The 12,026-nt window shown below is 35.6% G+C and overlaps 1 long non-coding RNA gene and 1 other non-coding gene across 2 annotated transcripts; both read right to left on the reverse strand.

Moving 5' to 3' along the window:
- Nucleotides 1-4,687: 4,687 nt before the first annotated feature.
- On the reverse strand, nucleotides 4,688-4,793 carry LOC149498990 (small nucleolar RNA R71). Its single transcript, XR_016319069.1, has one exon. It is a non-coding gene; the product is annotated as a small nucleolar RNA R71 (small nucleolar RNA).
- A 486-nt stretch (nucleotides 4,794-5,279) lies between these two features.
- LOC149498991 (uncharacterized) lies at nucleotides 5,280-7,740 on the reverse strand. The gene is made up of 3 exons (XR_016322620.1): nucleotides 7,248-7,740; nucleotides 7,031-7,110; nucleotides 5,280-5,518 (listed from the first exon to the last, which is right to left on the reverse strand). It is a non-coding gene; the product is annotated as an uncharacterized LOC149498991 (long non-coding RNA).
- Between the last annotated feature and the right edge of the window lie 4,286 nt (nucleotides 7,741-12,026).

Genomic DNA, 12,026 nt, shown 5'->3' on the forward strand with positions numbered 1-12,026 from the left:
ACTACTTATCTCTAAAAATATGATAGTCAAATATCTAAATGTTTAGTTCGCTCGTAAAACATAGGATTGACTACCATAAAGTAATGATAATAAGAAAATGTATGGAAGGTTTTAAATAGAATGTAGATAAGACTAGTACTGTCGAAACGGACCTAAACCTGCAGATGGCCGAAGATTGCCTGTAATTTTTACAGATCTGAAAAAAATAATTGAGGCTCGTTTTCAAAATGCCTGGCCCATTTTTTATCAAGGCCCGCACAGGCCAAACCGAATGGGTCTGTGGACGGTCGGTATTTTTACATAGACTATATATATATATATATATATACATAGATAATTGGAAATTTTTAATATTTTAAAGGATCTTTATTTTTAATTTTTAATATTTGCTTGAGTTCAAATTCAAATATATAAAAACATAGTTTTTTCTTTGGATACTGATATTTCCAGAGCAAATATTGTTAACAGTAGAGCAACTAATATTTTAAGACAAAATTGCCATCCTCTTGTTTCTATCCCAAGCGTGATTTCTATCTCCGTTTCATCTTCAAATCTCATCTTTTATTTCGTTATTCACTATTACTAATTGTATCATTATTCTCAGTAACCTCCTTTACCAATTCCCAGAATGCTTATGCCTCTTTCTTCTTATTTGCCTTTTAATTCATCTAGTAACATTGTGGCTTTTATTCAAACACAAGTATAAAACCAGATGGCTTCATATGACTATTTTGTTGCCTTTCAAGATTCTAGCTGGCATCTTTTCAGCTGTCGTCTTGAGACACAATTATAGTTACTAAAAGTGGAAAGATCCCACCTAATATTATGCAGAATTGTATTTTAATTAAACACAGTAATTGTTTAAGCAATTTATATTAAATCCAGCAATTGTTTGAAATAATTCATTGGCAATTATTACATTGCTTATTCATATAGGTGAAAGGATCATAGGAAAAGGTGAAAAAGGAGGCTCTTTCAGGCCTTGACTGCAGCTTTATGTGTTGTAGTAAAAGCTAAAGATGATTATTTGTATATGATGAATATTTGTTTGAGATATCTGTGATGATAATATTCTGTATTTGATATTCTACTTTGAAAAGAATATGATATGATTCTGAAAAATGACAAATTAAGCAAAAAGGTATGCATTATTCTAAGACCAGCGAGCCTATTTTGTGCACGCAATTCTGTCAAATTGTGCATCGGAGATAAAAGGACGTTATGATTGTCATTACCAACTCATAATTATGATTTGTATCTGAAACTGTATGCTCATAATCTGAATCTGGAGCTGCATGCTCATAAATCTGTTATCTGGAGTTATATGCTCAAAATCTAACACCCTGGGGGTGAGTTTGGCTTGACAAGTCATAACATAAATAATTTGTTAATCATCCACATTATACATCTTATTTATGTCTCTATAGTATTACACTTGTGATGTTGGTGTATACTTGTTACTTGTATTTCTGTTAACGAGAATGATGTGATATCTATGAACTTGTATTGTGAATGCTTTGATGAATGGCTATTATGATCTTATAATGGTTGATTTCGGGTAGTGATGGGTTAGAGGAGTTTGAGATATTTTGAGTTATTGGGAATGTACTGTGAGTTTTATTTAGATGATTTTATTTGTATGCTTAATTATTCCAAATAATCATTTATGATAGTTTTTACTCACTGAGGCATCTCATATAAAATGTTAATATTTTTTTAGATTTTGGTTAGGAGGCATTAGCAGTCAAATTTCCTTCTGTTCAAACTAACAGAAACGGATCCAAGGTTGAGATTTGTTGTGTCTGCATATGTCTCCTCCTCAATTCTCTATATATATTTTCAAGGAGTTGTCCTCCATAAATTCCATCATGTAACAAATTGCACTTAAATTATGTTTTGTCATGTATATATTATATATGACTATATGTGAAAAGTAAGGAATTTTCTTATACTGGTTACCACTGCTTGATACATGGTATGACTTATATCTCAGTAAATGAATCCGTATGATATGTTATGTAGCATCTCAACACTATTTATCTTTGGATACATAGTGTTAAGATATTACAGAAATAACCAAACTTCATTCATAAAATTGCAATAAAACAGTAGGAACCGAGTTCCAAACTTGAAAGATATCATAATTAAATGTAACTCTAGTTATTGTGTGAGTATTTGTATTTGCTTGCCTTCAAACCCATCTAATAGATATTAGATATATCTACTTGTTAGGTAAAAGCGCAATACAATTTGAAATTATTGTCCCAAATTCATAGAAATCCAAAGACTTAGAACTCAAACCATGAAGAATGATAGGTGTTAATTTTATAGTGTTTTTAATATAGTTTTTATTAGAATTTTAGTAAGTTTTATTTCTTTAATTTGATTTTAATTCAATTCTAGTATAATTTGTTTAAAGCTTCCTTGATTCTTAACCCGCTTGATCTAAGAGAAAATTGTAGGAATTTGGCACAGAAAAGAATTTTACAAGGCAAGACACTCAGCCTCTAGCACACCCAGGCCGTGCTAGAAGGCACAACCGTGCTAGAAGCTAAGGAAATCAAGGGAGAGACAGAAGAGAGCACGGCCAGGGTGGTGCCAAAAGGCACGGCGGTGCCAAAATAGGATTAGAGCGTGTCAAGCCTAGCAAGCCCATGACAATTCCAGGCAATAGTGGCAGAAGCAAGCACGCCCTGCCTGTGCTAAGTGGCACGCCCGTGCCTCAAGGATTCATCAGGGTGTGCTTGCCTAGCACACCCCGTGCTTCACTAGCCAGACTTCCAAACTTAAGCACACCCAACCCGTGCACAATGGCATGCCCCTGCTACGCAGACAGAACTAGCGTGAACTAAATACGCAAATCCATCTTTTCCTCACATGGGCCCGCCTCGTAGAGTTTCCTAAACATACTAAACAAGACCTAGACTTATTTTGGGAGAGAAAGGAGTCCTAATTAAGAAGAAATCAAAAGCCTAAACAGTCATGATCTCCTATAGAAGATTTAGCACTAAATAAGGATTCTATTTCCTAAAAGGAGTCAGACTTACCTTCAGGAGCTCTATATAAAGAGGGGAACTTCTCAATGCTAGGGATCTCATTTTTTGTGCAATTCTCTACATAATTCTCTCTCTCTCAAAGACTTCAAGCATCCAAGATTTGTGCCAAGATTCAAGGAAGCCATCAACATAGCTGTGATTCAGTTTTTATTTCTAAACTCTTCTTCTTGTTTTTCTTTTCATTATTGTCTTTAAGTATGATGAATGATTAAAGTATGACGGAGTTTTTTTTAATTACTATGTCCAGCTAAACTTTTATACTAGGGATTTGATGTAACTTAATTCGATTCCAGTTTATAATATTAGATTTATTTTTCATTGTTCTTGTTATGACTTATTATTGTGCTTAAAGCTTCCAGGCAGAAAATTTCCCCTGGATTGAGTTATTTCAATAATCGCTATCGGGAGAAGGGTTATTGATATGAAAAAGATAATAGTTCACTTGAGAATAATAACTTGACGCGGAAGCTATATGGTTTGACTCAAGGGAGGTTTTCATAAGTTAATGATTATTAGGTTATGAACTCACAAAACAACCACAAAACCTAAGGATCTAATTTATGTTTGATCTCACTATTTGAAGATAGGTAATTATACTAAATTAGAATAGCTAACGATACATCGGGAGAGCTTGTTAGTAACTCTAGGGTTGTTTCTCCTACTTGAACAATTAAAATTGATTAATGAACTAATAGAATAAGCTGGATAGAATTAAGTGAAATCAAATTCCCTAGTAGTTTAATTCCCTGATTTCTTTTCACCTAAATTTTTGTGCTTATCTCTTTCTGTTCTCACTTTAAATTTTATTTTCCTTATAGCAATTCTCTCTTATTATCATTTAAATAATAATAGGTTAACATAATTTTGGTAATTGATATACAATCCCTGTGGATACGATACTCTCTTACTCTATATTACTTGTTGCGATTTCGTACACTTGCGAAAATCACCATTCAAGTTTTTGGCGCCGTTGCCGGGGATTGGCATATCAATATCAATACGAATTACCCTATTATTAATTTAGACACTCTTTTATTTTTATTTAATTTTCTTTTAAGAACTATTCTAGGTGTTTTATGCAAAGAAGATCAAGGAAGACTGAACCTCTAATCTTTGATCCAGAAATTGAAAGAACTCTTCGTAGGCACAAAGCTACAAGAAAAGCACGAGAAATAAAACTCAAACAACAAGCAGACATGGCCAACGAAAATGAAAACGAAAATAGAAACGAGAACATAGTCGGACCACCACTTCAACATCCGGTCCGTACCTTAAGGGATTATACAACACCTAATCTGAATGGGACAACCTCAAGTATTACAAGACCTAGGGTAGAAGCTAATAATTTTGAGATTAAACCCGCAATTATCCAAATGCTCTCTACCTCGATCCAATATGGGGGTTTGCCTAGTGAAGATCCTAATGCTCACATCACCAATTTTCTGGAAATTTGTGACACATTCAAACAAAATGGTGTTTCTGAAGATGCAATCAAGCTGAGACTTTTCCCTTTTACTCTTAGGGACAAAGCAAGGTCTTGGTTACAATCGTGTCCTGCTGGGAGCTTCACCACATGGGATGAATTAGCTCAAAAGTTTCTAGCTAAATTCTTTCCATCCTCAAAAACCACCAAGTTGCGCAATGAGATAATGAGATTTGCTCATCATGATCAAGAGAGCCTGTACAAAGCTTGGGAAAGATTCAAGGACTTGTTAAGAAAGTGCCCTCATCACAGTTTGCCCAAGTGGCTACAGGTACAAACTTTCTATAATGCATTATCCCCTAACATCAAAATTACTCTAGATGCAGCTGCAGGTGGATCCTTTGAAAAGAAAGGAATTGATGAAGCATATGAGTTGATAGAAGAGATGTAACACCCACCGGTCAATCCCGGAGAACCAGACGGCGGATGCCACAATCAGTGCCGGAGCACCGTCTTATGTCACTTATTAAAGCTAGATCACAAATTAGAAGTGGTTAAATTTTCATAAGGAGGCAAGTAATTAACGTTTTGTTTTGTTTTTTTTTTTTTTTCTTTTTTTTTTTTGTTAACGAAAATAATATTTAAGGAAATTCCTACGAAAATTTCGCAAGAGTTTCCCCTAAAAATTAACTTGCCACACAAAGAAAATATACACACTTCCAATTTTCTCCAAACCCCAAAACTCCAATTCAACATAACATACCACAAGCACTTCTAAATATCCATCAACATACGCATCATAGTCTAAACACATTCTTTTCAAGGAATATATAATCATCATACACCAAAAATATAATAAGATGTTATTTCCTTCAATAATCATAACTCTTAATACATTATAAACTTATTATATACAACCTCCATAATACAATCTTTACATACATGCCAAAAATCACCATTTACAAAATATCCTACCCAAAATGTGATCTCTACTCTGATGCTTGTCCTCTGGTCTTTAAGAACACCCTCCGCTCTTAACCTGCGCGTGATAAAAATCAACGCGCTGAGTGGAAGACTCAGTGGTGCTAAATAACCAACAATTAAATTAACAATAAAAGCCAAGGCAAAACTTAAATTACTCAACTATATAAATACCGAAATCGCATTCATTTAATTCAAATACTTTGAAAGAAATGAGAAGATTATAAATACAAATATGTCTTCATTCTTTTATAGCAACAACAAAATTTCATTTTTCGTTAAGGCTCATACTCATGCAGAATGAACATAAGCAGATTTGATCGTGGCCTATATTAGCGCCACCCCCATTACATACTCATGGCCTATGAAAGCACCACCGTGGCCTATGAAAGCACCACCCCCATCACACAGTCGTGGCCTAGGAAAGTACCACCGTGGCCTATGAAAGCACCACCCCATCACACAATAAGCGCGTCCGCCTATTTATAAGGGCTGATAACCCTAGCATATGATCATAGCTTCACAATAAGAAAATCCATCTCATCATACCACGTTTCAATCATGCATAGTAGAGCCCAAATCAAAAACATTCTTTCACAAAAGCAATAATTATAACTCAAAACCTCTTCATTTAGTACTCATCAGTTCAAAAGTTTTACTCAAAACACTATAAATGTATATATACTTAATATAGTAGAAAAGTACATAAATCAAGAACTTTTCAGCATTTCCATAAACTTGACCTCTGCTGGGTTTTTAACACATAAATTGAGTTATGGGTCTCCAAATTGCATGAAATCAGATTCATTAGAAAGCTAAGACAAAATGATACAAATTTTCAGAAGGGACCACAGCCCAGATCATAGAGTAAGATAGCAAAAAAAAGCTCAGAACACAGACCAACAGATCAGACCTGATTCAGCAGAACCAAGTCCAATGTTTCTTGAATTCCTACTTCACCAAACACTCAAATGAAACCAATCCAAAACGAGAGAATTCTCAAGACACAGGGCAACAACTTTTATGAAGAACTTAGAACCTAATCTTATCATTATAGTGGTCAAAATGGGCACTCAATTTAGTAATGCATGTGGCTCAACACAACAGAGTCAGTTTGGGTGTTTGAGCCATAAATTGAGCTATGTATCTCCAATTTGGACACAAGAGGATGGGTTGGAAATATAAGAAGTAAATATATAACTTTTATGAAGAACATAAAACGTTATTTGGCCATTTGAGTGGTCAAAATGGACAATCATTTCGGATATACAGGGAAGACACCATAACAGAACCAGTTTTGGTATTTCACTCATAAGTTGAGCTACAAGTATTGAAATTGGACATAAGAATATGTTTTGGAAAGCTGAGAAATAGAGCTACAACTTTCATGAAGAAGTCAGAAACAAATGGGAAGTATAAAGGGGTCAAAAATGAGTTCCAATCCCACGGCAGAACACATCTCACATTAAAATTCAGCAATTTCAACAAAACATACAAAGTTCCCAAAATATATTCAAAACCCTAACCATGTAAAAACAACTTAAACAAGTGAAATTATGATTGCACTAACCTTATTAACAAGCTTGAAAAAGCTTGGAAAGCCTTACTCCTTGGCTTTCTCTTTCCCCTTTGAGGATGGTTCTCCAACCTCTTCAAAGCATGAAAAATCAACATTACAAGCAAAACTTAACAAAAGAAATAGTTGGAGCATGATTTAATGCATCAATAACATGTCTAAACCATGAATTCTACTTAACAATTCACAAAACTCAAAAACCACAACTTACTTGCTTCAATGGTAACTTCACTTCTCTTTGGTTTTAATCACCAAACTCAACTTCTACTTCTTAATTCTTAAGAATTAAGTACTAATCTATGATTTAATTAGGTAGTTTGGTGGTAAATTTGGAGGTAAGAAAATGAAGAAATGAAAGAAAGAGGAAGAAGATGGAGATGGCGTGGATAAGGAGAAGAGAAGAAAGAAATAAGTGTTGTGGTGTTTACTTTAAGTGCCAAAGTCAAATTTGACTTCCTAAAATCATGCAAATGTGTGGCTAAGATCAAGTCCTAAGTAATCTCATCCAATGGCTCTAAATATTCCTCAAATAATTCTCTTCTACTTCTTATTTAACTCCACCAATTAATTAAATTAACTCCACTAAAATAATTCCTCATTTATTTCTTAATATACCACACTAGAAATATTATGCATTCAATACATAAACTCTCCAAAAATATTCATTAAATATTTTCTACCCACCTAAATCATGCAAACATGCTCCAAAAATAGTAAATAAAATATTAACTATGCATAGTAATTTTTCCGGACTAAAATAATACCAAGTTCCGGACCGATGGTACTATTCACAGACCGGTAAATCACTATTACCGACACTAAAAAAAAATCAGTCTGTTACAAGAGATGGCAAGCAACAGCCATTACCAAAACAACTCCGAAAGAAGAAGAACCGCAAGAGTCTATGAAATAGACGCCATTACAGCACTTAATGCCAAGGTAGATAACATGGTACGAAATTTGGACATGTTAACGACTAATCCTGTGAATTCTATTATGCAAGTTTGTGATAGGTGCAATGGACAACATGGAATTGGAGAATGCATCATGGACTCTTTAAATCCACAAACTTTGGAGCAAGTGAACTGTGTGATGAATCAAGGAAGAAAGAATTACCCTTATTCAAATTCATATGATAACAGGTTAAGGAACCATCCCAATCTATCCTATGGTAATCCTAACAATGCCTTGAACACACCACCAGGTTTCCACCCTCCAGAAAAGAAATCCCATGATGACCTCCTCACTGCTCTTTCTAAATCACACATGGAGTTCATGAACGAAACCAGAGAAAACCATAAAATCCAGTAGGCTGCAATAAGAAATTTGGAGATTCAGCTAGGGCAGTTTGCAAACATGATGGCGTCTCGACCTCAAGGTACGTTACCTAGCAATACTGAAAAGAATCCAAAAGAACAAGTGCAGGCTATCACCTTGAGAAGTGGCAAACAATTAGATGAACCACTAAGGAAAGAAAAGGAAGAAAAAGAACAACCAAAGGTGCCTATCATTGACTTAGAAGAACAGGAAAAGGTAAAACCCTATGTTCCCCCTGTTCCCTTTCCACAAAGATTAAAGAAAGCACAAGATGACAAGAGCTTCCTCAAGTTTCTGGATGTGTTTAAGAAGCTTCAAATCAATATTCCTTTTGCTGAAGCTCTTGCTCAAATGCCTAGCTATGCTAAATTCCTAAAAGATATCCTTAGCAAGAAACGAAAAATTGATGATCAAGGAACGGTAATGTTAACTGAGGAGTGCAGTGCAATTATCCAAAACAAATTACCTCCAAAGTTAAAAGATCCAGGAAGTTTTTCTATCCCTTGTAACATTAGTAATCTTGACTTTGAAAAGGCTTTGGCAGATTTAGGTGCTAGCATTAATCTTATGTCCTATGAAGTTTTTAAGATGCTAGGTATGGGAGAGCTCAAACCAACAAGGATGTCTTTGCAATTAGCAGATCGTTCAATTAAATATCCTAGAGGGATTGTAGAAGACGTGCTTGTAAAGGTAGGTACATTCATCTTTCCTGTTGATTTTGTTATTCTTGACATTGATGAAGACAGGGAAGGATCTCTAATCCTTGGAAGACCTTTTCTTACAACTGCAAGAGCATTGATTGATGTCTATGAGGGTAAGTTGACTCTAAGAGTTGGACAGGAAGAGATTGTCTTTGATGTACTTAAATCTTGTAAACTTCCTATGGACTATAGAGACTGCTTTCGAATTGATGTTGTTGATGAATGTGTGGAAAACACTTTGCATGTCGAAAGTAACATTAATGAATCAAGCATCTTGAATGAAAAAGAAAAGGAACCACCTAAACTAGAACTGAAACAACTTCCACCTCATTTGAAACATGCATTCTTAGGTGAGGACCATTCTTTCCCCGTTATTATTTCTTCTCATTTAACGCTTGATCAAGAGGAAAGGTTGTTACAGGTTCTAAGAAGGCATAAGAAAGCACTAGGGTGGTCTATCTCGGATCTACAAGGAATAAGCCCAAGTGTATGCATGCATAAAATCTTGATGGAAGAAGACTACAAACCTTCAATTGAGCATCAAAGGCGATTGAATCCAAATATGAAGGAGGTAGTCAAGGCTGAAATCATTAAACTCCTGGATGCCGGTATCATTTATCCAATTTCTGACAGTAATTGGGTAAGTCCTGTCCAAGTTGTTCCAAAGAAAGGAGGTATGAATGTTATCTCTAATGAAAACAATGAACTAATCCCCACAAGAACAGTCACAGGTTGGCGTGTGTGCATAGATTACAAGAAACTAAATAAAGCAACACGCAAAGACCATTTTCCCCTTCCCTTTATTGATCAAATGCTTGAAAGACTTGCAGGTTATCCTTTTTATTGTTTCTTAGATGGCTATTCAGGATACTTTCAAATACCTATAGCTCCTGAAGACCAAGAGAAAACTACCTTCACTTGTCCTTATGGTACTTTTGCCTACAGGAGAATGCCTTTTCGGCTATGCAATGCGCCTACAACCTTCCAAAGGTGCATGATGTCCATCTTTTCTGATATGGTGGAAAAATTTATTGAAATATTCATGGATGACTTTTCTGTGTTTGGTTCTTCTTTCGATGCATGCCTTCATAATTTATCTTTAGTAATGCAACAATGTGAAGATACTAACCTTGTGTTAAATTGGGAAAATGTCACTTCATGGTTAGTGAAGGTATTGTCTTAGGGCATAAAATCTCTCAAAAAGGGATTGAAGTAGACAAGGCAAAATTTGAGATAAGTGAAAAACTACCTCCTCCTAACACAGTGAAAGGTATAAGAAGTTTTCTTGGGCATGTAGGGTTTTACAGGAGATTCATAAAAGACTTCTCAAAAATCACTAAACCTCTTTGCAATTTATTAGTTAAAGATGTTCCTTTTAATTTTGACAAAGAGTGTTTAGATGCTTTCAACAGGTTGAAGAAGGAGTTAATCTCAGCCCCTATCATCACTACACCAGATTGGACCTTACCCTTTGAACTCATGTGTGATGCTAGTGATCATGATGTAGGAGCTGTTCTTGGACAAAGAAAAGACAAGAAGTTGCATGTTATTTATTATGCCAGTCGCACATTGAATGATGCGCAATTAAATTATGCAACTACTGAAAAAGAATTGTTAGCTATTGTTTTTGTTTTTGACAAATTTAGGGCATATCTAATTGGAGCTAAAACAATAGTTTACACAGATCACTTAGCCATCAAATACTTGCTGGAAAAGAAAGATGCAAAGCCGAGACTCATTCGTTGGGTACTTCTATTACAAGAATTTGACCTTGAAATTCGCGACAAAAAGGGGACCGAGAACCTCATTGCTGACCATCTCTCCAGACTTGAATTAGGGGAAGAAGATACAAGCGAGCTACAAATCAATGAAAGCTTTCCCCATGAGTAACTTCTTCTAGTGGCAAATGCTCAAACCCCCTGATACGCTGACATAGTTAATTATCTTGTTTGCAAAATTCCCCCTCCCAATTTTTCTTACCAACAAAGGAAAAAGTTTTTTCGTGATATCAAATTCTACTATTGGGAGGAGCCCTTTTTGTTCAAGTATTGCAGTGATCAGCTATTCAGGAGATGTATACTGGAAACTGAAATGCAAAGTGTCCTTAAATTCTGCCATTCAATGGAATGTGGAGGTCACTTTAGAGCAAATAAGACAGCTGCGCGTATATTAGAAAGTGGGTTGTATTGGCCTAATCTATTTAAAGATGCTTTTAACTATGTTCGTCTTTGTGATCGTTGTCAAAGGTTAGGTAACATTTCGAAGAGACATGAGATGCCCTTAAACAGCATCCTTGAAGTCGAAATCTTCGATGTATGGGGTCTGGACTTCATGGGACCTTTTCCACCATCATACTCCAATCAATACATTCTAGTGGCGGTGGATTATGTGTCAAAGTGGGCAGAGGCTGTTGCTCTCCCAAATAATGATGCCAAAAGTGTGATGAACTTCATCAAGAAAAATATTTTTACAAGGCATGGCACTCCCAGGGCAATAATCACGGACAGAGGTAAGCACTTTTGCAATAGATATTTAGACTCCCTTCTCGCAAAATATGGTGTCAGTCATCGTGTAGGTACTCCCTATCATCCTCAAACAAGTGGACAAGTAGAGGTCACTAACAGAGAAATCAAAAAGATCCTAGAAACCACTGTTGGACAATCAAGGAAGGATTGGTCCAAAAAGCTAGACGATGCTCTATGGGCCTACAGAACGGCGTTCAAGACACCTATAGGTATGTCTCCATATCGCATGGTGTACAGTAAGGCTTGTCATCTTCCTGTCGAGTTAGAACATAAGGCGTTTTGGGCCATTCAATTTCTTAACTTTAATGCAAAGGAAGTTAGTCAAAAGCGATTGCTACAGCTAAACATGATGGATGAAATGCGCCTCCATGCTTATGAAAGTGCCAAAATATACAAAGATCGCACCAAACAATGGCACGATAAGCGCATTATCATGAGGGATCTAAA

Source organism: Jatropha curcas, chromosome 1 (genome assembly GCF_041381405.1).
Source record: "Jatropha curcas cultivar XTBG-Jc1 chromosome 1, XTBG_Jcur_1.0, whole genome shotgun sequence".
NCBI lineage: Eukaryota > Viridiplantae > Streptophyta > Magnoliopsida > Malpighiales > Euphorbiaceae > Jatropha > Jatropha curcas.